The sequence below is a fragment of the Rhea pennata genome, chromosome 22, assembly GCF_028389875.1.
Source record: "Rhea pennata isolate bPtePen1 chromosome 22, bPtePen1.pri, whole genome shotgun sequence".
NCBI classification, from domain to species: Eukaryota; Metazoa; Chordata; class Aves; order Rheiformes; family Rheidae; genus Rhea; species Rhea pennata.
The window spans coordinates 9,273,457-9,298,674 of record NC_084684.1 but is presented as its reverse complement, the minus strand read 5'-3'; the positions used below and the strand labels follow the sequence as shown (position 1 = coordinate 9,298,674).

The window sequence follows — 25,218 nt, the reverse complement described above, 5'->3', positions numbered from 1 at the left end:
AGTGAGAAGGGATCAACCATTGCAATAAGCTACAAGGGGAAGTAGTGGGCACTTATGCCTTTGTGGAATACATGTGTTGGTCAAACAGAGCTTGCTAGAGGGGAATGTGGATGGAAGTCGGTGTTTCTGCTATGTAAGAGCTCAGTCCAAAAGACTAATGGTCCTTTGTAGCTGTGAAGGCGAGACCTTTGCACCTATTTAACAAGTCTCTTCTCAAAGACAGTAAGGGCAGAACTAAATCACATCTATCCCACACTACAAGCCAGTTTGCAATCTCTTGCCAAGGAGAAAAAAAATCTCTTTCTAAGGTCTCAGAAGAAAGGACATTGTGACCCCAAACTAATTTCCCCAAACAGGCTATGGTCTCCTGGGTCTCCTTTTCACACTGGCAAAGATGCTGAACAGCCTTCCTGTGAGCAGCTGACATACACTTCCACCTCCATCCACTTTTTTAATTAAAGAGGATCCAAATGCACTAAGAGAGTTGCTTACATGCTAGGTCAGGTTACATAGAAATAAAATGGGAGAACCTTTCGATCAGAAGGGAAATTGGCATCCTGAGAAACTGGCACATGGGCTCATTTAAATTTCAGATATCAAATGAATATCTTCATCAAGGGATAGAGAGATAGATTTCACATCTGAAAAGAACAGAGGTAAAGGTAATACTTGGGATTTATACAACTGCATAGATTAGGGAGCAGATTTTTTTTCACTACTTTTTGTTATATGGAAAGTTGGATAGGATAGAAACAGGTCTGATGCATGTATCTTCCTGATAATTAACTTGTTACCTACCTTTGCATAGCTTCCCAAGCCACCCAGTTCCCTAGGAAACGTTGCTACCAAATACAGTGCATGAACCTCCAATAGAACCTGTCCTTTACTTTCCATGGATGACAGTAATAAAAAAGCTGGGCCACCCAGCTCATAGATGCAGGAGCACATAGTCTTATTACAGTATTGTTCCTGGGAATACTGTGCATTTTATACATTCTCTCCAACAAAAGAGATGATCAGGACTAGTTTCTTCCTCAGCTTCACGGCACACTGCGCCACACTGACTCTGAGCATCCTCTCAGAATTATTTTCCCTTGAGAAATTCAGTAGGGCAGAAACATACAGATACTTGAGAAACCTCCTATACTGTCAGGAAAAGGGAAGGAAACAACCTATCTTAACTTCAGGAGTCAACATTCGTGACTTTTTGCAACATCCTCTTTAATTTGAAATTGAACCATTCTATGAAGCCAAAAGAGACCTTCTTTCTTTCCTCCAGGGCTCTGTGACTAGACCAACACATAGAATTCCTGCATGGAAGCACAACAGCTTTAGACAGCAGTAGAATTTTCTGCACTGCACTCTGGTCTAATGTCACTGCAGAAGTTCATCTCAGTTAGCATGTCACATCCCTTTCAGCCCTCCATTCTAAGGTTTGAGGTTTCACTATGTTTTCTACCACAATAGCATTTATAATGCTCTGTCCTCTACCTGTTTATTAATAATCTTAGCATTGCTGTGGATATGTCTTTTTTTTGCCTTAACTGACCTTTCAACCAAAACAGCAGCCTCCATAGTAGTAGTTCTGTACAGGAAGAGGGAGCTACAATTGTGATGTGCTGTTATCACATTTATCATTTCCAGAATTGCCAAGCCAGACAGCTGCCCTGGATATGTCACATCTCTTAAGAAGTTCTCTTGAAGAAACTCATGCGCCTTAGACTGCCTCCACCTAACATATCAACTGGATCTTCAGCCTTTGCTATTCTCAACCATAATGGTATTTGCTTTGTAAACTTCTCTTTGCAATTTTGTATAAGCCCACCAGCACTTGAACACTGCCTATTATTGTGCACTCCCTTCATGGCTACTTAGGAGCAAAATGCACCTGACTGGAAAAAGGTCTTTTTTGCATGTTAGCTCAGCCTTAGCTCTAAACCCATCAGGACACTTCTAAAAGGAAGGGGGTGCAGAGGAAGTTACATTAAATGGTCTGTTCATATCCACCAACTTACCATCAGAAACCCCTACTGTCACCTTTCTCCCTGGTCAGTTGACTGAAGTCATGACCCCCATATCAGCTAAAGTGTACGTCACAACAGCTGTTTACCTCTTTGTTTTGCACAGAGTGTGCAGCTATGTAGCAATGCACACAGTACATAATAGTAAGTCATAAACTAAAAGGAGTCAAATTGCTAAATCCATCCACTGTGTTGATGCGATTTTACTTCCATCACCTGGTAATTTAATTGCTCAATTAACTCCACCTGAATGCCTTAGCTGTGGTAGAGGAATGTCCCCTTGCAGGTCACAGTAAATCAGAAGACAGGAGGCAGGTAAACAATGCCAAAGTAAGTGATTCCACTACAGCAAACCAAATGCATCCTCCAGTTGTATTTTCTCTGCTGATCTGCTCTTTGCATTAATGTCTTAGGGACAGAAGAGGTAACAGACAATTAAAAGACCATAAACTGGTCAAGAAACAGCATCACTGGAGTCCCGTCCCCTCTTCCAAGTAGTTTAATCCCAAAGCTTTTTTATATTCAGATTTCTTAGCTCAGATTTCTTTTTGTATTTTGAAATCCCATACTATGCTTAATTTAAGTAATGGAGGTATGACCTTGGTGTTGGGGACTTTAAAGCATATACTGCATCATCAAACGTTATGCTATTACTATTCTTCAGCCGAGAGACAAGTGGAGTAGATGCTACTGAAGTGGTGCCCATTGATCATCTTGGATTACCAATCTGTGAATGTGACTCTTGTGCATCAGCAGATCATAGCACGGAGGTTTTTGCTTGCAACGAATGTGGACTGTGGGCAGGTACAAATGGACAGTCTTTCTCATTCAGTCTATAAATTAATTTTTAAATAATTACTGCAGATGCAATTCTTCAGTGTAGTGAAGATACCTAGATCATGAGAAAAATTGATTCACAGCATTCAAAAAAAGCAAAGGAGATATGGTTACCAGAGAACTCTGTGTTTGTAGTAGACTGGCTATTGTGTAGGAAGGCCTGGTTCCAAATAAATGCATTTGGCATACAGTTCTGTTAGAAACAGCTCTTGTACTGTGCTCAACATAGGACTTAATTCACCACACTAATCCACCCCGCAAACAGAAAATCCAACTCATTCATCCTCTTCCTCTGGATAAAGGCTGACCTCTGACCTCTTTTCCCCACAGTTTGAAGGTGACTTAAATCACAGATTCACAGTTGCTTGGATAGCAATTTTCCCTAAAAGCGGGAGTAAATACACTTTCTCTGTTTTTTAGGTATTATTCCTTTTGAGGTGAAATCATTACCCTATGCTCTACGCCCTGTTGTGGAATTTGACCATAAACTGCATATTGTTTGTGCGTGTATCACCTAGAACTAATTTAGTCCCTTCTTTAGTGAGTTCACAGCCTCTCTCTCATCTATATTTCTGTAACACATTTTACTGACAACCTTCACTGGAGACAGGAAATTAATTTTCACATTGGATCATTCATGAAACCAGCATGAGCAAATGTCAGGAAAACATGTACAAATAATTGGGAATTCTTCAGGGTTCAGAACTTTAAAGAAAATCAAGGCTGGGAGGTGAGCAGTGGTCATAATCACAGCGAACTGCACATACCTTAATCACATTCTCCTTCTTCTAGTAGGTTGCACTGAGACACAAAAGGAAGTGACAGCAGTCAAGTTCACAGCACTCCCCCTCTGGTGCTCATGTCAAAACTTGAGTTCTCCTGCACAAGTAATGATACTGTAATGTTTTACTTAGCCAACAGCCAAAAAGAATATAATATTCTGTTCAAGTTTCAAGAACATCAAACTCCAGAAAGAACAGACTTCAGTTATGCTACAGCTGATTGAATAACTGACTTGAGGAAAATCTCCATGTTATTCCAAAAGTGCTCCAAATAAATTAAGGAGAAATGGTTCCCAAGATAATGTAATACCAGTCTGCTGTAGCAAAATGCGACTAGAAGTAGCACTGCTTATGCCATAGCTATACCCTGCTTAGTCTTGGGATAAATTTATATCTGACATATACGGTAATCTGCCTAAAAAGCCATGGAAGACATAACATGTCCTGCTCAATTTCTGGGATGAAGTACCTTAAAAAGCAGCAATGCTTTGAGAAGTAAGTTGACTTTCTTTTGTGTACTTAACACAGAAACCAAAATTTGTTGTAAATACACACAGGTTATAAACAAACTTAAATGTTTCCTACAGCTCAACACAGACAGGAAGAAATTCTCCAGCAGTGCAAGCACTCACATGAAGAAAAAATCTAAAGGCACCAAAGTAAAATCAGCGAGCGTATTGGATTGGCCAAAAGGAACAGAGATCTGCTCTTGAAGAACTGTCTGTGTCATAGAGGCTCCAGGAAACCTGCTTCCTCCCTCTCGAAGTGCATTTCCACTGATCTATACTCCCAGAACCTGGCCTGCCATGCTACCAGTGAAGCTGCCCGAGGCTGGGAAAAGCTGAGGCTGACCCAGCACTGCTGCTATAGACTCAGCCCAGCGGCATTTCCCTCAGGTAGCCCTGCGGAAGCTAAAGAGGGCAAAGCAGAGATTCCTCTTTTCTACCCAAGGCCTGTGCAAAAATTTCCTAGACTGCACATCAAGTTTAATCTTTCAAGTTGTGTTTGTCATCATTAAACATACGCAAACAGAGCAACACATTCTGTATTTCCCTCCATATTCCAGAAGGTATAGGCAGAAGAATCAAGCTATGAAATAAAATATACAGCACATGGATTTTGTGTTCTAAAGTCAGCTATACAAAATACAGCCAAATCACTGGTTGAGTAATTAAATAGTTACAGTTCTGCATAATTTATGGAAAAATTTATGATGACTGCCACTTTGCCAGCCAGGACAGAGGTCAGGGAAAGGGAACAGCTAGAAAGAATTTCTGTTGAAATCAATGTTTCATTATTAGCAGAGTGTCAGATGATGTTTTAAGAGACTTAGAAAAGGCTGCATGTATAAAACTAGTAATACTGATTACAAAAATAGTGGTGCTATGCTTAGCATTCTGGATACTTTTTTTTTTTTTTTTTTTTTTTTTTTTTTAGGGAGTGGAGTGTTCTTTCCTTCGCTTTTTGCTTTTTTGGGGGGAGAGGGGTACATATCTTCCTCTCTGAATTATCCTGAAGTTTCTGCTGTTGCTGCAAATTATAAGAGGTGTAAAATTGGATGACCTAGAATGGTTTCAGTTCAGGATAACAAAAATACCATTTCAATATGCAAAATTTCAGAATTAAACATACATTTCCAAGAAATAAACATATGGTAAAATCATACATTCTATTTCAAGGTAATCAGAGTGTTTGAATGAATGTAAATAATCCTCTTAACATATGGGAACAGATCACAGTTCTTAAATATGCAACCTGAAAAGCCTACTAATAGTGTTAGGCCTCCAATAGCAAATGCAGAACAGTGTGTGGGAGTGACACACTGTACCCTTATTCACAAAACAGTAAGTTCAAACTTCCTCATCTGTGTGGGATGTTTTGCTCCTGTTAAACTTAGTAGATGAAGTCAGACCACTACCGTCTTCAAAAACACTGAAAAGTTCTCTGTAGTTGACTTACTGTTAGTCCATAGTCTCCTTAATTTTCTCACATTCTGTAGCACATTAACTTCTTCTGCAATAGAGTCAGGCGGTTTACTTCTTTTGCCAGATTAACGTTACCTATGCTATTCTGTCCATCCCTATACTCGATGGCAGTGATGAAAGATGAAGAAATATAAATTTGCAACAACCTTTTTCCAGTTTGCTGGGTATAAATGTTTATGTAAGTATAACTGTTTTATTGATCTCACATTGCAAGACTCAGTATATCTGACAGGAAACTACGAATAAAGTAAACTCACACATAGACAATGTTATGCAAACTACCGGATTGATTTAACGGTAACATAATTTTCCTTGAAACACTTACAGAACAACCGCTAACTGAATTATTTATGAAAAACAGAGCAAAGGTGGAAGACACAGAGTGCAGAACCCCCGTGGCAATGCAGATACTCAACCCTGGCCTATTTCTGAACATGAGAGATCTTTCAGTCTGTACAGAAGAGAAGAAAAACCCTTCTGTTTGTCCCACTCTCTTAGTGCACTCTGTTGAGAGCACTCAGGATGACTGCATGGACTTTAAATTAGATAGGAGGCATAACCTTCTATTCAGAAGAACAGTGAATAGTTTGGGGAGATAAGAGAGTCTGCCATTGGAGATTTAGAAGATTATCTGCCAGCACACTTGAAAAAATGTTCAGGGATATAAGAACCTGCCTTGGATGGAGAAGATGGAGTAAAGGGAATCTGTGACATCTCAAGGTCATTTATAGCTTTTCCAGAAGCTATTCAATGAAAATGGCTTTGAAAAGCAGCAAATTCAGAATTCATGAGAGAGGCACTTCTCAGCTGTGGAAGCAAAAAGCCAAGAGAGACTTGGAAAGCGTACATCCAGCAAAGATAACAAAAAGGAAGTAAGTTTACAATTTAAGTCACAGACAGTGAGTGCTGAATGGAAAACAACCACTGCTACATGCTCTTCACTTAGAGCCTTTTCATGAACATGATCGTTAAATCCCTAGCCATATTGTCATTTTAAATAGCTCCTTCAAAACTCCTTTTCTGAACTTGCTCAGGTAGTGCTCCTTGAGATCACGATGATAGCTCACAGTAAATCATTCTGCAATGTACCTTTCCTACATTCCTCCCTGAAGCTGCCTACTAAACATGTAGAGGTGAAATAGTATTTACCCAGTGATTACTGCTCCCTTTTGCTTTTATTTAGGGCGCAGTGTTTCTTGGATTCTTGGTCATTAGAAATCATCAGTCTGTTGACACTGCAAGTACTCACCATGCTAGAAAATCCTGTTTCTTCATTATACCATGCAAAGTCTGACTGGATACTACTTTGACCTGAAAAATAAGAAGCATGAAGTAGCTTTGTAGCCAAACCTCGGGTAGAAGACTATACCTGTGGCAGGAAAAGACGCATTTTCTAGCAATTGGAAATTATGTTTAAAATACATTTTTTCTTGAGGAGATCCTATAAGCCAGGCCAGGTCAAAAGTGGTGAATTTAATCCGAAAACACTTGTCCTAAATGTGGCATTGTCAATTTTGAGAATTGAAAATTAATGAAAGTCAGAAAGGACCTTAAAATAGTAAGAACCTAGGAAATGGACAACAGAAGTAAGAGGCAGTGAGAGGAAAAAAAATCAATTTCCAGCAGACTTAAAGATGGTACGAAATGCATTAGGATAGTAGGAAATACATTTAAATACATTAGGATAAATTTTTAAAAAATCTGTAATAGTCAGATTGTCTATTACTACATTAAGAGGATACAATCTGTCAACAGTACACAGAAAAGTATTTCTCATAGCTGTTTCTGCTCTGGACTGCAAAGCAATGTATATCATATAACATCATTAACTCACACTGATGTTTAAATAGTACCAAAGTAAGATATTAGTGGACCACCACCCCAGAGTCCTATGAAACGACTGAAGATTTGACTGTTAACACTGATTTTTTGCAAAAGCAAGCATTTGCAACCTATACCTGGCGGACCATTCCATCACATCCTTATCAAGCCACTCAATTTCTCAGGAAGCTGCAAGCACCAACATTTTCACCAAAGGCCTTAAGAGATGCTTTGGATACTTCACTTGGTCGAACATGCCCCATGACCATTGAATGATCAAAGTATCTATGTCAAGGGTTGCAGAGTTTCGTTCATGGATGAACACTGCACTGGGAGAAGATGGGGTGGGAAGGATGTTGGGCTGCAAGACAGAATTCAGGACCAGTGCAATAGGTTTATGTTCAGGGGATCATAGAATCATAGAATCAGTAAGGTTGGAAGGGACCTCGGGAGATCATCTAGTCCAATCTCCCCACTCAGTAGGGTCACCTACAGCATGTTAGACAGGGTTGCATCCAGGCAGGCCTTGAAGATCTCCAGAGAAGGAGACTCCACAACCTCTCTGGGCAACCTGTTCCAGTGCTCCGTCACTCCCACGGATGCAACATAACAGATCGTACAAATACAACACCTCAAAAGACATTGTTCAACAGCATGCTTGGCTTAAGGATCAGCCACAGCATAGCACAGCTATGTGCTCTGATGATGCGGTATCTTCACAACTGGCCCTGGCCCTGCAGTTGCTTCTGCGGGAAGTAAGAGGGGCAAGGGATGAGTTAGGAGAGGATGTGCAGTACACAGCTGACATTCCTGAGTCCAGTAGCATTTCCTTCAGCACTGAGCCATTCAGTTGCCTTCCCACACAGTCAAACAAGATCCTGCAGCATCAAAAAGCAGCTACTCAGCTCCTGCTGAGAATGGTCACTATTAAAACTCCTCTGCGGGCCACAGGTGCCCAATATATTGGGAACCTCTTCTTAAGAGATCTTTCCTTCCTATGCCTGCTTGGGATTGACAAACCATACATCCCTGAGTCTAAGTCTCCTTAAACTAGAGCACAGCCACCACACTCCAGCAACATGGAGCAATAAAACCAGAAAACATGGGTACTTTCACCACAATAAGCAGGAGAGCGACAGAACTAATGAAGCCCTGTTTCCCACAGACTTCTGTCTTGGGATTGATTTCCCTGGCATCTACCATGTGATGATGCACAAACTCCAACTGGAACCTCTCCTACAGTTGAGGCCTTCAGCATGCCTCTCTCCACGCAGCCTCTCCCAGCTGTCAATACTGACTGCAGATTCCCTTGCTCATGGGATCTCTCTCCTCCAAGTAGCCACTTCCTGTCACAAAGACTGCAGGAGCTGAATGTCTGTCAGTCTTTTGTCCCGCTGTAGCCAAAATATGCCAATGCAATCAAAACTACCTGAGGAGGACAGCATGTTCATACAAACCTTATTTTCTTAAGAAAGGAGGCTAAAACACATAGTCAGAAGCAGCACCCATTGCTGTCTCTTGTCTAATAGCATAACGGCTAGATGAAGTGAGCAATGATCCAGGAAGTGAGCAAGCTCATTTGATTCCCAGTAACAGACTCATGAAATCAGAAACCATTTTTACTTCTCACTGCACTGAAACAGACCAAAATAGTGTTGAAGAGCAAGTAAAATTTCATTACAATAACAATATATTTAGATATTCTCCAGAATGGAAACATTTCAATAAAGATAATTGTTTACATTTTATGTTCACTCCAGTTTTTAAATGTAGAGCAAATTTTAAAATCTCGTAATTGTATTTTTTCAGGCTATGGAACAACTATGTTAAATTTTCTTATTAATCTTTCCATCTATCCCCCTTCTATCAAATTCAGCTCCTTATACACAGCCTTACAGCTCAGAAATTCACACGCATCCATCATGAAAAGGAAATGATCCTTAAAAGCATTTCTACTGATGCTTAAACAACTGAAATATGCTTTAGAATCAGGACCAGTTCTCACATCAAGGGAATCTCGTTCAGATCAGCTTCCTTGGCTTCTGAGGAAAAGGTCAATGCAACCACAGGGTGGGGGGAAGAGTTCTCAAGTCTCTGGAGATAATAGCCAGGAAATAGCTACAGTACCTGTAAATCCGTACCACAGAGAATTGCCTACTAAACTATGGATATTTTTAAGAGTCTTAAAGAGCTTGGGAGATCTTGTGAGAAGGTGAGATGGAGAGAAAAGTAACCTGTGAGTTATGGCCTCCAACTACAGCATCTCTCCTAATAAAGAAAACACTGTCACATCATGAATATCAGAACTCAAAGAAAAAGCAATTTGCATTTCAAAATGTCTGGATTAAGAAAATATAATAGTAGCTTTATGCATTTGGGACAAAAATAGAAGATGGTGCTTTAGAGGGTAAATTTGCCTTTTTACCCCACCTAGCTTATTGAAAAATCTGCAAATCTTTTCAATGTAAAGACAGAACATTCTGGAAAAGTTTGATAATCGTTACTTTTCCTATAAAAAGTGTTTCTATTCCATTCTTTGAGATTTTATCATGCAAACCATGCAAAAGTGGGTGTCTGAACCTTTCAGAAGGTTTAATACAACTGCTGCCATGTCTGTTTAGGCAAATATTCCGATACCTCTCACTAGTTCAAATTCAGTCTAGTTTCTGGGTTAGGAAACAGCTCATAGTAAGTCTTGTTTGCCATTTTGTTGCAAAACTTCAGTGTGTTTTCTGTATGAAGGACGCATGAAAATTTCTAGGCTAGCTGCTCTCACTGGTACCATAGTTCACACTCTAATGCCGTAAGATTCCCACAGATATTTCTTTTTTGAAGAGACAGCAGTTAGTTTTTCTAGCCAGGGATGGGAAAAAAAAACATGATTTTTTTTTTGAAGTCACAAGCACTGAAAAATGATTTGTTTCTTTAATTGCTTAGGGTACCCTGAATGATTTCTCTGATCAAGCCTAAAAGAAATGCTGAATTTTCATCTCACTATTATGTATGAGCTTTAACTGACGCTGGGTAGAAAGTGTCAGAGTTCCGGTATTTGAGATCTACAAGTATTTTAAGTCTTCTCTAACGCTGCAAGCTCATCAGATTTAAAACACATTTTTAGAACATGTTTATAAAACAGTTGAGCTGTCCTAACACAAATGAATACGGTGGAAGACACAGGAAACTGAAGCACTACCAATTACGCGCAATTTTTTCACAGAGATGATACAAGATGCAGATGAAATGCAGATACTCACTTATGGAACTATTTGCCTGCTGGAGTGTTACAAGCTTTCACCTCAGGCTGAAGCCATCCGCCAGCTGACCCGCTGATGAATGATTCAAGAAATAACACGTTGATGCCCCTGCTTTCCCAGTTCTGCAGCTTGTGATTCACGCTTGCACACACGCACACACACACACATGCAAAAAGAGGCAGGCAGGCAGGCATCCCAGGGGCCTCTGTTATGTGCTGCTCTACAGTTCGTCTCCTTTCATTTAAAGCAGCATCATGCCCAGAGTGCGGCAGGTGTTCTCAGCTTCTGCAATAACCTCTTTCAGTTAACAAAGAAGAGTGAGGGAGCATTAGCAAAAAATATCTTCTAGTTTGGATCTGGAGGAGTGGAGTGTATCTGCTGAGTAACAGCAGGTAGGGGAAGGCAGTCTCTCTCTCTCTTTGAGGGAGATGAGTGATGCTCCTGAATGATGCTGTGGGCATTACAGGAAAAGAAAGCTGTCATCTTAAACAATAGCTCATTGCCTGTCAAGGCTTCAGCACCCACCTCTCCCAGAGCACCAGATGCTTCTTGCCCTCCTGCCTAATATGCATCCTGAATACGATGAGCTTGCAACACTGAAGAACTATGGCTGTATCTCTGTGTTTGGCTATAAGCATTAAGTAGTGACTGAAAAGCTGATAATATCTGAGAAGTCCCAAGGAGAAAAATCCATCTTACATAAGACTATTTATAATGAAGTAACTTTCTATGAAAAATAAAGCCAAACAGGCTGATGCTCCATTTTCCAAGATCTCCTCACATTGCTGATGTAGGAGAAAGTGGTCTTCTAAAACATCACCAGGCTTCACACGTGTTCCCAGGCTCACTGGCACTTCAGTCCTCTACTAGTGATGGAGGAGGGCAAAAGTACAGCCCCTAGGAAAAGACATGCAAATTCACAGCATGGAGCACAGCAGCTCTGAGACTTTTTCATTGCATTTCCCAAAGAAATTTTTACATACTGAAGATCCATAGATCTCCTCAGGCTTTCTGGGGTCAAAGGCTAGCAAGTTCCCAAGAGCAGAACATCCCAGGTCTGTAAAAAACTTCATAAAGGGTCCAGGATTTTTGCCTGCTTACAGACAGCCAGCACTACCTCATCTTATCTGCCTGTTTGACTGCAAGTTTGCTTATCAACTGCTAGCCCCTCAAGGGCTCCATCAATCTCCAAACACCATCTACCCTTCACCTCACGCCCCTACTACATGCATCCTCATCAAATAGCAGCGTGACTCATAGTCTGTCCATAGAGATCCTGGCCCAGACAGCTGCTGGTCAGGAGGTGGAGGAATCTGCAAAAAATGAAGAGGCCTACAGGGCAGGACAGAGGGACAGTGACTGATCAGTGAGTCAGAATGCCAGGCAGAAAAGAAAGACATTGTCAAAGCATGCAAGCAAAGAGCCTGGAAATAACAGGGAGCCTAACTGTTAGACACCTACAGAATCACGAGTCAAGGTAAAACCTCTCCCCAGCAGTTGCCAAAAGAATTCCCTCACTGCATGCTCCAAGGTATGGAGTCCCATCGTGGTGTATTTTCAGTAGTACTGCTGGCACAGCTTGTGAGAACAGCTTTTGGATACTGCCATACAAAATGGGGACTCCGGGGAATCTTTTCGGATTATCAGTTATACTAGAGCAGACTGGACCTTTGTCTTTCTGTTAGTTTGCGTCAGTTCCCTGGGTCACTAACCAGAAAACCCGACATGAAATACAGCCTGGTGTTTTGTTAATAATATACTCTGTGTTTGTTCATGCTCTTTAATCACATAGTTTTTTGCTCTGTGGAACATCCTGTCTCTCTGGCCTAAACCAGTTTGGAGGTAAAGATGCTTTGGACTCAACCCAGACTACAGACGTATATTTTTGTTTTGGTCTGGAAATAGTATGTCAATTTTAAACCAGTCAGAAGAGTACATATTGCCATATTTTCTAGAAGAATAAAATATATCTGCATATAAAACATATACACAGATGCCTCCCCCTTCCAAAGGGAACCCCTCCACCTCTCCAAAGACAAAATAAAATTGGAGGAGAAAGGTTAATACACTGATAAATTTGTTAGGAAACTGCTCACAAGAAGCTGATCATCTATGGACACTGCTATGTTTCTTACACCTCAAACATGGTAACTGTTTATTTTTCTGTATTTTCATGCTAATGTCATAGAATTACTGTTTTAGACTCAAGGAGGGTTTTTTGTTTTTGTTTTAAACACAGAGTCGCCAATCTCATGTTAAATTACAATCTCAAGAAACTCACCATTTTTGTATTTTCAAGTACTAACAACTACTAAATACTGCTACAAATCGCTCACCCTGTGGCTGGAACATATTATAAGCAAACTCTCCACTAAACTACCGGCACTAAAAATTAAGAGATAACGGTTGCAAAACTTCTGAGTTCTGCCACTCCTCCCTCTTGAACCACGCAACACCTGTACAACATGCACAATGGCCACTGCAGCAGGGACTATTCCAACAGCAACAAATCATTTAGCTGATTCACATTTTCATAAGTGGAATAACAGGGCTTTTTCAACCACTTTTCTTTGATTTCTGTCACATCGCTCAGAGATTACAGTGGGTTTCACTGCTTTCTCCCACCTCAATTTACACAGCACCCTACAGATAAATTACTAAAACTATCTGCATATATTTAAAAAAAAAAGCTCTTCAATATTTCCAAATCCTCCAAAAAAGGAAAAAAGTGCACAATTCAAAAGCTATACTATTAATGCAGCTACATTTTATAATAATATCTAGCAACTATATGTATCAAATGCAGTATTGAACAAAATGCACATACTCTTTATAACAAAGAAAAACATTTCACATGGATATTTAATCTTTAGAGATTTATTCTGAAATTAAGCTAATAGCTTATTAGATAATTAGCAAATGATTGCAAAATTAACTAAAACTAAAGACTAAGTGCTGTCATTTGGGATGCTTAGCCATGTTCTCAACATATAAGCAAGAGTCTGATTCCTGTCTTACAGGCCATACTCACGTTAGCCTTCACTGTGGAACATGACAAAAGTCTCTCTCGTGTCGGTCGCTAGCCATAAAATGGCAAAGCTTCTTGTTGCTGGAGCTCCACTAGTAAACAGGATTATTGGTTTTAATTAGTTCATCACAAAATAGCTTAAATTTGTACCTTTGTCAGGGCATACGCACATAATTCTAATAAGAGACTACTAATCCTACACAAAAAAAATTAAACATTTGATTAATGATTTGAGTACGTAATTCTCTACTGTAGGGAACACCTTCTTATACACATTTAAAAAGTTAATGCCTCAGAGATGGAATGTTTTTATTACACTGTTGAATTTTTGTACCCTGGAATTCCTTTTTATGGATTACAATAGAATTACATTTAAAACATTTAGATGACTACTACTCTTCCGACTACAAACGCACAACAGATTTCTCTGCCCCCACTCCACCTCAGGAATACCACTTTTTTCTATCAACATGTATGACAGTGCTAAGAACTACTGCACTTGCACCATTCAGAGAAGAGTGACTAGCAGCTGGCTGAGAACAGGTTGTAGGTTGTGCATTGCTACAGCTGGCTCTGCCTATGAATGTGAAAAGCATGCATATTACCACATGGCACAAGAGAAAAAACTACTGGGGTCTCTGGACACAACCTGCTGACTACACCCTTCACAGTTTTTCAACTGAGGCTCAGTCCTACGAGGTGTGTAGAACAACAGGACTATATGCACAAGTGCATGAGCAGATTGTTAGCATCATGCTCCAAACTGGAAGAATTGAACCCTGAAGTTCTGCACATACTCACTTGTCAGGCTTCCTCCAGAGGCAGCCATCCAGCATGCTCACTTTTCAGTCTTGATATTTGGTGATCTATCATTTTTTGCCCAGATGCCTCGAAAGTTCACAGTTGAAATCTGTGTGCAATACAACAAGATTTTAATACAAGAATGCAAAATATAAAAACACTTTTAATCAGGCCACTGTGACCCTTTGTTTATCAGTCTATGCATCTGAATTACAGCTCAGCCCAGTGCACTAGCCAGTTTAATACAGCTGGGAGCTCACTTAACAGCTAAATGACTTTGTAAATAACTCCTCACTAAAGCATTTTACTCAGGTGATTATATCACATTGCCTGACCCAAACGCAACCCCATGCACAATACATCCAGTAAGAATGCAGCAGCCCAAATGCTGGGGCAGCATTGAAAAGGAACCTGCTGCCTGCTTGGCAGCCCTCCTATGGACATTTGCTGCACTTGTATGTGCTCACTATTAATTGATGCTATTCTAATTGGCATGACTGGACACGACTGAGCAACTCTTGCTAGCTCATGGTGTATTTGCAAACTTTGATCTTGTTAAGCACAGCAACTACACAGGGCTTTTTAACACACATACTTTGCTGTAGGGAGGCGTGAACGGCCTTTATCAGAATGGAGTATAAAGGTATGTTTGGACATCCCTCCTGAACACATAATGTTTTTTCTGCTGATGCTACACTTATGTCAGTCTGATTTTGTAACCTGACTTCTACCTGGCCTGCCCTCACAGGAAAAGGATGCTCTTTTGACCAGTGAGAAAATACTGAGTTCATCCTGCACCATTTGTTATACTACTGTGTTAGTAGAAACGTGAATGCCACATTCTCATCTGAAGAAATAATAGCACAACACTTTAGACCATAAGGCATATTTTACATGTTACAGGAGGTTTTATGCAAACCTAAAAATTGCTATTCTCTTTCAGAACTGCAGAAGAAAGAACAGGCAAATGGCTTTGTTAACACTTCCACAAAAAGCAAAACAAGAGATCCTTGAGGCAGCACAAAGTAGATGTTTCTGGTAAGAGACAGGATATATGTGTATATGACTAAAACGCTGAAATTGGAGAAAAAGACAGGAGGATCACAGAATCACAGAATGGTTGAGGTCGGAAGGGACCGCTGGAGATCACCTAGTCCAACCCCCCTGCTCAAGCAAGGTTACCTAGAGCACATTGCACAGGATCACATCCAGGCAGGTTTTTTAAACATCTCCAGGGATACAGACTCCACAACCCCCTGGGCAACCTGCTCCAGTGCTCAGTAACTCCCAAAGGCTGGGACCAAGGGAGGAAAAATAAATATGAAATTTCACACACTGCAAACCTTTGGGGCCTGTACATACCTTCTGTTCTCTTCAGGACAAGAGGAGTAAGGAGGCAGTTCCTGTCTTTCATTTCCTTGTCTTCACAGTTCCACTCACCAAAGCCCCTTCCCCTATACTTCCCAATACCTGTTCTTTCCCTCCAGCAACTCTCTAGCTTTGAGGGTCTTGTGCAGCATGACGTGTGTCTGTGCTGCATCCTGCCTTTATGTTTTTAAACTCCCAAAGGTTTCTACAATTCCACTTTAAAAGCAAAACACACACACATTAGTCATGTGCTTCTGTACAGCAAACTTTAAGTAACAAAACTCGTCTGACAGGTGGATCCTGAAAAAGAAAATTCTTAGAATTCTTAAATCCTATGAAGACCAATGTGATACTCTGCCATGATGTGATACCAGAGAGACCTAGAATTTTACATGGTCATTTCTAAAGTAAAAGAGAGAGTGCAAGCTGGATAAAATCCTCAGGAAGAAGCCCAGGCACTGTTTATAGATTTCAAATGACAGAAAATTACCTTGTAGTATGGAGTACTAGTAACAAAATTTTTTTTTTTTTTTTTTTTTTTTTTTTTAATGTACAATGCCTTCCAGTTTAAGATTTGTTTAGGACTACGGAAAGAAATCTTTTTCTTCAGGGAAAACATGTTTTGTCTTTTAATATTCAATCTTTGGTCCTGAGAGTTTCCACATAATTTTCCCAGAAAGGCTGAAGACAACCCAAGAAGAAAAAAAAGAAGAAACAGTGTGTCTAAAAATACCTGGGATCAGTCCTGTGACACACGTTATTTAGAGAAACAGAAACAAACAGTAGCTTTAAAATTCTCTTTAAAGTTCTGCTACAAGTCTGAAAACTGAGGGTTGGATGAACTCCAGAAGGACTGGGTGAATTTAAACAGGCGGTAAGAGTCATAAATGGTACTTCTGGAAAAGAACTGTTTTGCTTATCAACAGGATACCAATAAATTGCCCCGAGATTAAGGGACTCAACAACAGCTTTAACAATCCACCTGCACAGTCTTCCATTAAAAATCTGAGAAGTTAAATAATCTTCTGGAGATGAAAGACTTAAGCAGGGAAAGAACATGTGTGCAAAAACGCTGAACACGACCTACAGTGCTACGCACACACACAGGCCACATGGATGGGCAATCCCAGACAGCATTTGTATATGACTAGTGTCAGAAGCAAACGGGCTATTTCCCCAAAGGTACAAGAGGACAAAACTTTTTCAATATCTTCTTGTGAGATGACTCTTCTCTTACATTCTACCCCCAAAAGTCAATTCACTCTTTTTTTCTGACTTTGGAAAACATTTTCTGTTTTAAATAGTTTCCGCAAAATAGAGCAAATCTGTTCAAATCGACCTGATAGATATATTATTAGAAATAAATCCTAGATAACTCTGGAAAAATTTAACGCAACTAAAGCGTTAAAATCAAACAGATAGAAAGTGAGGCAAACATACATGATTGAATTTGTCACTTGCTATTATATAAAAAGAGCAAGATACTGTTCTACCTGGTTTCATTGCTTCTGCTAGAAAATTAGCATCTCCTTTTTGCAAACTGGACAAAACAAGAGGGAGCAGTAGCTTACAAACTTAAAATTATTTTAAATTACTTAAAACAGAAGAAGCATCAATCAGTACCTGGCATTCATTGGCAATATCAATTCCTCTCATACTCCTCCATCCACACAAGCAACATAGGATTTTCATGCCCAGCCCTGATGAAATCCTACAATTTTGTCCTGTCTGTGCCGCCAGTGAAGCCAGCCCTAGGCTATAACATTCTGTGTTAGGAGTTAGCTCAAACACTTGAGCTGTTCAGACTCCTTGTCTTTTAAAACTACAGAATGGTCCATTTTAAGCAGTAGAGCAGAAGTAATAGGAGGTATGATTCTTTGTTTCTTTGTTTTTAAAGATGCGCCACTTAATATACTTAGCAAAACCTCTTAATTAACAATCCAGCAAGCCCACCTCAAAGATTTACTAGCAGGTAGTAACAACAAATAAGGAGAGCTTACTATGGCACTGATTATGATGCAAGCGTGAGAAAGCCACAAATCTTAAAGATGATGAGTTTCAACGAGAGCTCAGTAGTTTAGACTACTGCCTGAGCTACAACTCTGGAAGTTCATCTTCATTCAGACTCACAAAACACCAAGATATAACAACTTAATGAATGCCAGACAGAGAAGACATCATTGTATATTGTGTTACAAAAAAGGTTTCTTGCATGACTAACAGGATATGTGTATGTGTCTATATAGCTCACACACACATACACATATATCACTCATTTGTTGATTTCAGGACATCTCCCCTAAAATATGGTGATTCTGTATAAATGACATGTGAAGTAAGGATTGCCTGTAGCTGAAACTCAATGGGAAACATCACACAATCTGCAAACATCACTGGTCACTAGCTCCTGTAACATCTTAAGGAAAGGATAGTCTGTACAGACCTCATTTTGCTAAGAAATGCTATTGCAAAGATACTTTGGCAGAAAGCTCTACAGATAGACAAGAAGTATACTAATTAGATATGTGCATAAAATGATTCAAAAACTAAAACAAGCAGAAAAAAAAATGAAGATAATATTGGAGGGGCCCTCACCTAATACGCAACCATGTAAACACCATGTCAAGTATCTTTTTTGTTTTTCTCTTAATATGAAAGCAATAGTAAAAGCAAACAAAAACACAGCACAAACCAACTCTATCACTGAATAGACTGAGAATGTACACAGGTAGAATATGTATGTAGCATTTATATCAGTGCTGTAAAGAGGAAGAGGCCTGGGAAGTAAGTAAAGAACTTGGACCTCTGCTTTGTAAGACCGAAAGTCTCCCCTATTACTGATTGAGACTTCCTCAGACCGACTTAAATCGGTAAGATGAACTAGGAACTGGACCACACCACTGCTGGTTTTTCAGCCAGGGAGCCCCTGATGTCAGCACCACAGCAGGATATGCAAATTCGGAGATTCTGCTTCTGAGAACCAAGGGATGCGTACAAGACAGATTTTAATCCAGATGATACACTGCTTTTTGCACAAGACTGATATTCTTTAAAAGTAACAGTACTCCAAATGTGGATTTGACTCAGTCTCTGTCAAATTAGCAATGGGAAGTCAGAAAAAACTTGCATCTGCAGTTCTAAGGCAGTTAGAGAAGAAAGTAAAACTCCTTATTAAAACTCCTTATTAAGTGGGTTAAAATTCCATTAAACATGTAGAATACCATCCTTACTGAAGTCTACTCTGTTAAAAGCCAATTTACTTATCAATCTGTTCTAAAATAAAAAACCCACAACTAAGTTGGGTAGGAGATGTATCAGATGGGCAGAACTACCACTAACATGACCATATTTCCAGACTATCTCTTTCTACTTGTAATGTTTACTCACATGTGTAGCAGACAGCATTTTAAAGGTCTGAAGAAATGTTCTCCTGAACTGTATCTGGAAATACTCAAGGTCACTGGTAGTGCATCAGTATTATCCAGGTCATCTTCTCCAGACAGGAGGTTATGTAGGCTCCAGCATTGTGACAGACCATCACAAAGCACAACTGAAGGATAGCTTGAACTGGTGAGTCTGGAACAAGGAAACAGACTACGTGCATCTAAATTGAATAAACAATAAATTCAGGTCAGCTTATAGTAATTCAGAACCCATGGTTTTATTCACGTCAAGATTCCTTTAAAGATCCTTACCTCAGCTAGGAATGCACAGTCATCACAGTGCTATGAGAACAAGGACACTAGTTCGAAGAATGACTGCTTTTTGTACAAGGAACATATTTCAGCAATTCCACTTTGGAATGATTACATCAGCATAAAAATTATGCCATATCCAACCACTCCCACAAGACCCCCTGACAGCTTCAGAGTCTCAAGTATTGTGATTTGATTTTCTGCATTAAAAGCAGAATACTTCTGAAAAGCCTGTGACTGTGAGCAAACTTCAACAACCCTGCTTCATACAGGATATTTCCCCGGACCAAGCAACCACACTACTTGTATTTCTGTGTAAACTTGGATCTTGCCCAATGAAAGGCTTGGCTTACTTCCACAGCAGCTCAATTAGCATTGCCAATGAAGAGAATTTATGCAGAGAAGGGACTGCTGCTCCTTCTACAATAGGGCTGATTGTCTCACGCTGCCACATTCAGTTAAATGTTTACTTTTTTGTTTCACAACTCAACAGGAAGTGGAAGGTTAGCAAGGCCCCAGTGCAGGGCAAAGATTCTGTCATTCTATGCCTATTCACCTCAAGCCAAGATTCCAGTAGGAGACTACTGCTTTATTTATTTCTTTATTTATTTCCTTCCTTCCTCCAGGACACAGACACCAGGTAATAAATCAACACTCCAGCAATCCTCCTTGTCTACTTTCATATCCTAAAAGAAATGTTAGGAGTCTAAGAGTATTCTATCAAGATTATATAAGGAGGAATTATGGTAACATTTCTTCACTAAGACTTGTTAATGGAAAAAAAATGGATCTTTTGAAATTATTCTGAAAGACCAGCCTTTTTTTTTTTTCTTTTTTTTTTTTAAAGCATGCTTGAAAACTACAGCTGTACCAAAGACAGACACATAAACAAACAGATCTTCCTACAACACAAAACCCCCCAAATCTCTTTTCTCTCCTTGAAATGGCAAGGACTAGTCAAAGTCAATCCTTTGTCAGCAGCACTTGTCAGCAGGAAAGTAAAATTAGAACAATAACTGAGTAATAGGAATAAGACTCTTTTGCTTGGGTTGTTGAGTGGAAAAGCTGTGATGTCTGAATTCACTTGGGGAGGCAAATTCTGTTGGCTGCCTGCTCTGTTAAAAAGAACCAAAATTTTTTCTTACTCTGTATGTATTTTCTCCATACAACCAAAAATATGAGGAAAAATAATAAATCACTGAATTAGGCAATGAAAACCTATCAAACAGTCATCAAGATATTATTTTTAAAAGAGTAGTATTCATAGATGGTCAAATAAACAGCATGTAATTTTCAGCTCAGAAGAGGCTCTGAGCTCTGGTAAAATACAATGTGGGATATTTAGACTTGGCATGAATGAGTTCTGCTCTGGTGAAACTTTGATCACATCATTTCTGATGACCTGAGTGGACAGACAGTTATTGGGACACAGCCTTAGAAGAGATGAGTCATGTCCCAGCAGCACCTGTTTCTCTCCACTGACTACCAAGGAAACTGAGACAACCAGCTCCAACACAGAAGTCTATATTTGGACAGGCAAATCCTTCCTGTTCCATCTCTGAACTAAACATGATGCAATTCACATATCAATCAAGAACTACATGACTTGAGGAGCCTGAGGTGCATCCATAGCCTCACAAATTTCATCTTCTTCGAAGAGTATAACATCCAGGACACAAAGAAAGACTTTCCTGTAAACGCAGGGGAATCCTCAAATCAGAAAACCAAACCAACAAATAAAAAAATCCAAACAAGAAAAACAGTGCTAACTCAGCAAACATATATTGGCCTAATCTTCCATGCTGTCAGCTGTTTACACAAGTAGGAAGCAGTATCTGCTACCCCCTGGTTTAAAGCATGGGAGCCCGTTCAAACTGGAAAGCAATGTGTGCACTTTTCTGACACAGCAAATGTATCCATCCCACTCCTGGTCTCACAAAACATGCTGAAAAGTCTCTCATTGACCTGAGATGGCATCAGCATTAGGCATTCAACCGGAAAAGGGCAGACTTCTCAAGATCGTCCAGCCTTCACACAGTTGAACGTGTAGCTCAGTCACATACTAAGAATCCCTGGACACAACTCAAAAATCTCCCTCAAAGCTCACTGTGACATCCTGAGGCCAGTTATTCTGGCCATGAGTACTCTCCTCACCACTGGATTTGAGCTTTGTCATTCAAAGCAATCTCTACAAGCAGACTACTGACTCCTCTAGGTCATGAGGCGAAGCTCAGGTTTTTTACAGATCTGACCTGACCAGTCAGACCAGTCTCCCTACTTCAGAATGGCTACAAGTCTTCAAATAATCTTCAAGTTCCCACATGACTATGGGTATTTTTTGACAAGTCAGCAGGATTTTTGCATTTTCTAAGTCAGTATTATAAGAAGTGAACAATAAAATATGTTTTCCTGTATGAATTATGTTATATCCTACACCATCATACGTAAACTGCATTTTAAGCCATGTTTGGAGACTGAAATGCCACCACTGATACTCACAAATGGGCAAGAACAGAGCACTTTGACAATATTCATGCATTCAGCTTTAATTCCACTGAATCACTCACATTTTACAAAACAGAAAACTGAGATGCATAAGAGGTTATTACTTTACTGCATTTGCAACTCTCCTATTATGTAAAAAGGCACTAATCTCCTGTCAAAAAAATAATGCAAATGGATTTAGAATGTACATTTTGGACATACCGTCAACCTAAGATCATGCACATCATGAAAACATACATCTCATTTTTCTTCTAATTGACTCAAAAAAGACCATGAGCTACTTGGGACATAGGAAATTTGCTAGATAACTTAAGTGTTAGATGCAACTCAACCTCTTAGCTAAAAATCAGAAGGCCAAGCCTTCTACTTTATATACTTCTGTGTAGTCAGTTTTATTCGGCTGGCTGTATACATTCTAACATAAATAACTTTTCAGGGCCAAATCATTATAGCTCAATGGCACCATGTAAATGGGAATGACTTATGCTCTCACACAAGCAAGCAAGTAAAAGTCATAGAGAAGAGCCTAAGTGACATAAATGGGCTGTGCCTCATTAGAACACTGGCTCCTCATCTTTTGGACCTCCTCAGAAGGGAAATTTGAGAACATTTATCAGCAGCAGAACAGAGCAAGCATCAACTACACTTTGTGAAAAGCCTATAAAGCACAGAGATCTCAGGTTCATTTTGCAGTGCAGACCACATTAAAACAGAGTATTTAGTGTGGACCTTTCTCCTTCCATTCTTCTACAACAATCAGTATAGCAGTTCAAGTGTGATCTAAACCCTAATTTAACACAGCATGGGAGTGCAACCTTGGCTTTATTGTGCTGAGAAGATTACTGTTAAGATGTGAGAAAGAGCACAAGCTAAAGCCATACAAAGTATGCAAAAGTAAAATCATGGTCAGATGTGAAATCACTGAGGCAGGAAGAGCAGGTCAGTGACTCAAGACAAGAAATAACAACGTGAAAAAGATTTAAAAAAAAAATAAAAAAAAAGAAGGCATCAGTATCAATCATCAGCCAGCTTCAAGCAGCAGACGCCAACCATTCCCCTCCTGTTTGGTGGCAGCCTGGCCAGCAAGGACTTACCTGGTGCTTCATGAGAGATGAGGTGTAAATCACTGCTAAGTCTAGCAGTTCATCAGTCATAACTAACATTGCATCCACTAGCCAATAAATAATTGTTTTGTACTCTTAAACTGTGTATTTTCTCCTTGCAAAGTTTCTTTGCATTCGGTAAAAGAAGCCTGAACATCTAGACAGACTCTCTCATTTCAAAGTATATCAGGTAGCACTCACCCCAACACTTTCACAAAATAGTTTTCTAGCGAATTATTTAATTCATTTTCGCTTTCATCCAAACAATTTAGAAGCTTAAAATAACAGAAGGAGACAATGCATATGAGCCACAAGCAGAGGTTTCGTTTCTGTGGAATGATTTGAAAACCTTTGTTCCAACAAACTCCACAGAAAATTTGGAGTTCGACACACACGATAGAGTTTCAAATCCTCAGGTGATTTCTGCAGTTTGTTTCACTTTCCACAACTCCTCATTTCCTGCTGCTATTCAGGTTTCACTCTGTAACACTGCAATTCTCTATCTGAAGTCTTCTCTATGCTCTTTTTATTGTGTGTCCTTCCTCAGATCCGAGAGCTTCTGCAAATGTTCATGCAAGCACTCTTCTTAGGTTATGCTTCACTAACATTCCATCATAGACTGAAGAAAGGTGCTGGCATGAAAATGAGTGCCACACATATTCCTTTCCTGTCCTCCAGGTGATTCATAAGCAGCTATTTAGAAATCATACAACTGCTTGTACATGGAGGAGTCAAAGACCTAGGAAGTGACCTGTATCCGTGACTCTATCTAAATGGACCTTACAATCTTTCTAATCGGTAGGATTCCTATGATATCAAAACTATTTCTACGACTGCTTTGTGACACAGTCATAGTCTTAGTTTATTATAGTTACAGAGACACTGTTAAGAGGAGAGAGGTGAGGCAAGGCTAGGGGTATAGAGAACAAATGCAACTGTGCTTCAGTAGCCATATTTAGTTAAACATTACACACATTTTTCCAACAGCCTAATGCCATGTAACTGAATTCAAGTAAGAGATAGCTGATGTTATGACAGTAAGCAACAAACCCACATTGCTACATTTAAGCATGAACACTCAAAATTTTTCATTACAAAGATGCAAATTATCAACCATTTGGTAACAGCAAGGGAAGAATGTAGCAAAATATGTTAAAACATTACAGTTGCCAGTAAAGGTCTTCTAAGCACCTTATCAGCTTGTTTTTTGTTCCCCTCAACCTGTCAGGAATTTATCTGAGTACTAATAGAGGAATATTTGGTGTTAAACTGCTTTCTAGATGCTAAGCACTGCCACAGATTGACATCATCCAAACTGTATACAATTTACAGACACATGCTGCAGTCATTTTCCACAGTGCACATTCTAAGCGACCTAAATTGCACCTTTCCAAGAACTTGACTCCTCTTCAGTCGTAATGTCTGTTCTATAACGTAGGCAGTTCATGATAATATGTAAAAGGAATCTGGAATGAAAGGCGTATGCTGAGCAATTCGTTTCATTATTCATGCATTCCCAGAAGAGGCCATGGACATGGACATGACTATAAAAGAGACTCTCTAGTAGTTTCCATACGGGGATTATTTCTTATAAATAGGAAGTAGAAGCTTGATCCATGTGTCAGAAACCATCAAGGGGCCAATGTGGTCCTGTTTTGAACAAATCAGAGTAAAACTATTTATGAATGATTCACAAATGAATTTTCATATTGTAAAAAGAGGGTTATGAATCACAGAGCAAGAATGCAGTGCCGTAAATTCTGATGTTTGTGGGATCTAGGCTCATCCTTTGCTCTAATTTACGTATGGCATTCATTAGAATATCTTCACTCATCTTTAGTAACCACAGTGCTAGGGCAGCAAACTGTGACGCATCTGATAAAACCCACCGCTTGATAATATTTGTTAGCCAAGTTTGGTCATACTTTTTGGCATGGATCACCAGAGAATGTCTGTTTTAAAAAATAGCCACTACATTTATAGCTATGTATGAGAGATTAATAATGATTCGGAAATGT

General features: G+C 39.6%; 1 protein-coding gene across 8 annotated transcripts in view; it reads right to left on the bottom strand.

Moving 5' to 3' along the window:
- The window catches only part of SLC45A1 (solute carrier family 45 member 1), an 87,462-nt gene that overhangs the window by 23,551 nt on the left and 38,693 nt on the right, over positions 1-25,218 (bottom strand). For 2 of the 8 annotated variants that reach the window (XM_062593254.1, XM_062593256.1), the window contains 5 exons: positions 19,285-19,501; positions 14,530-14,638; positions 13,732-13,820; positions 6,875-6,936; positions 3,626-3,737 (listed from right to left, as the gene is read on the bottom strand). The gene's annotated coding sequence lies outside the window, so the exon portion shown is untranslated. Of the gene's footprint in view, positions 1-3,625; positions 3,755-6,874; positions 6,937-10,700; positions 10,720-13,731; positions 13,821-14,529; positions 14,639-19,284; positions 19,502-25,218 lie in introns of those variants that run through there. The other 6 variants (XM_062593255.1, XM_062593252.1, XM_062593257.1 and 3 more) reach the window with 5 other exon arrangements.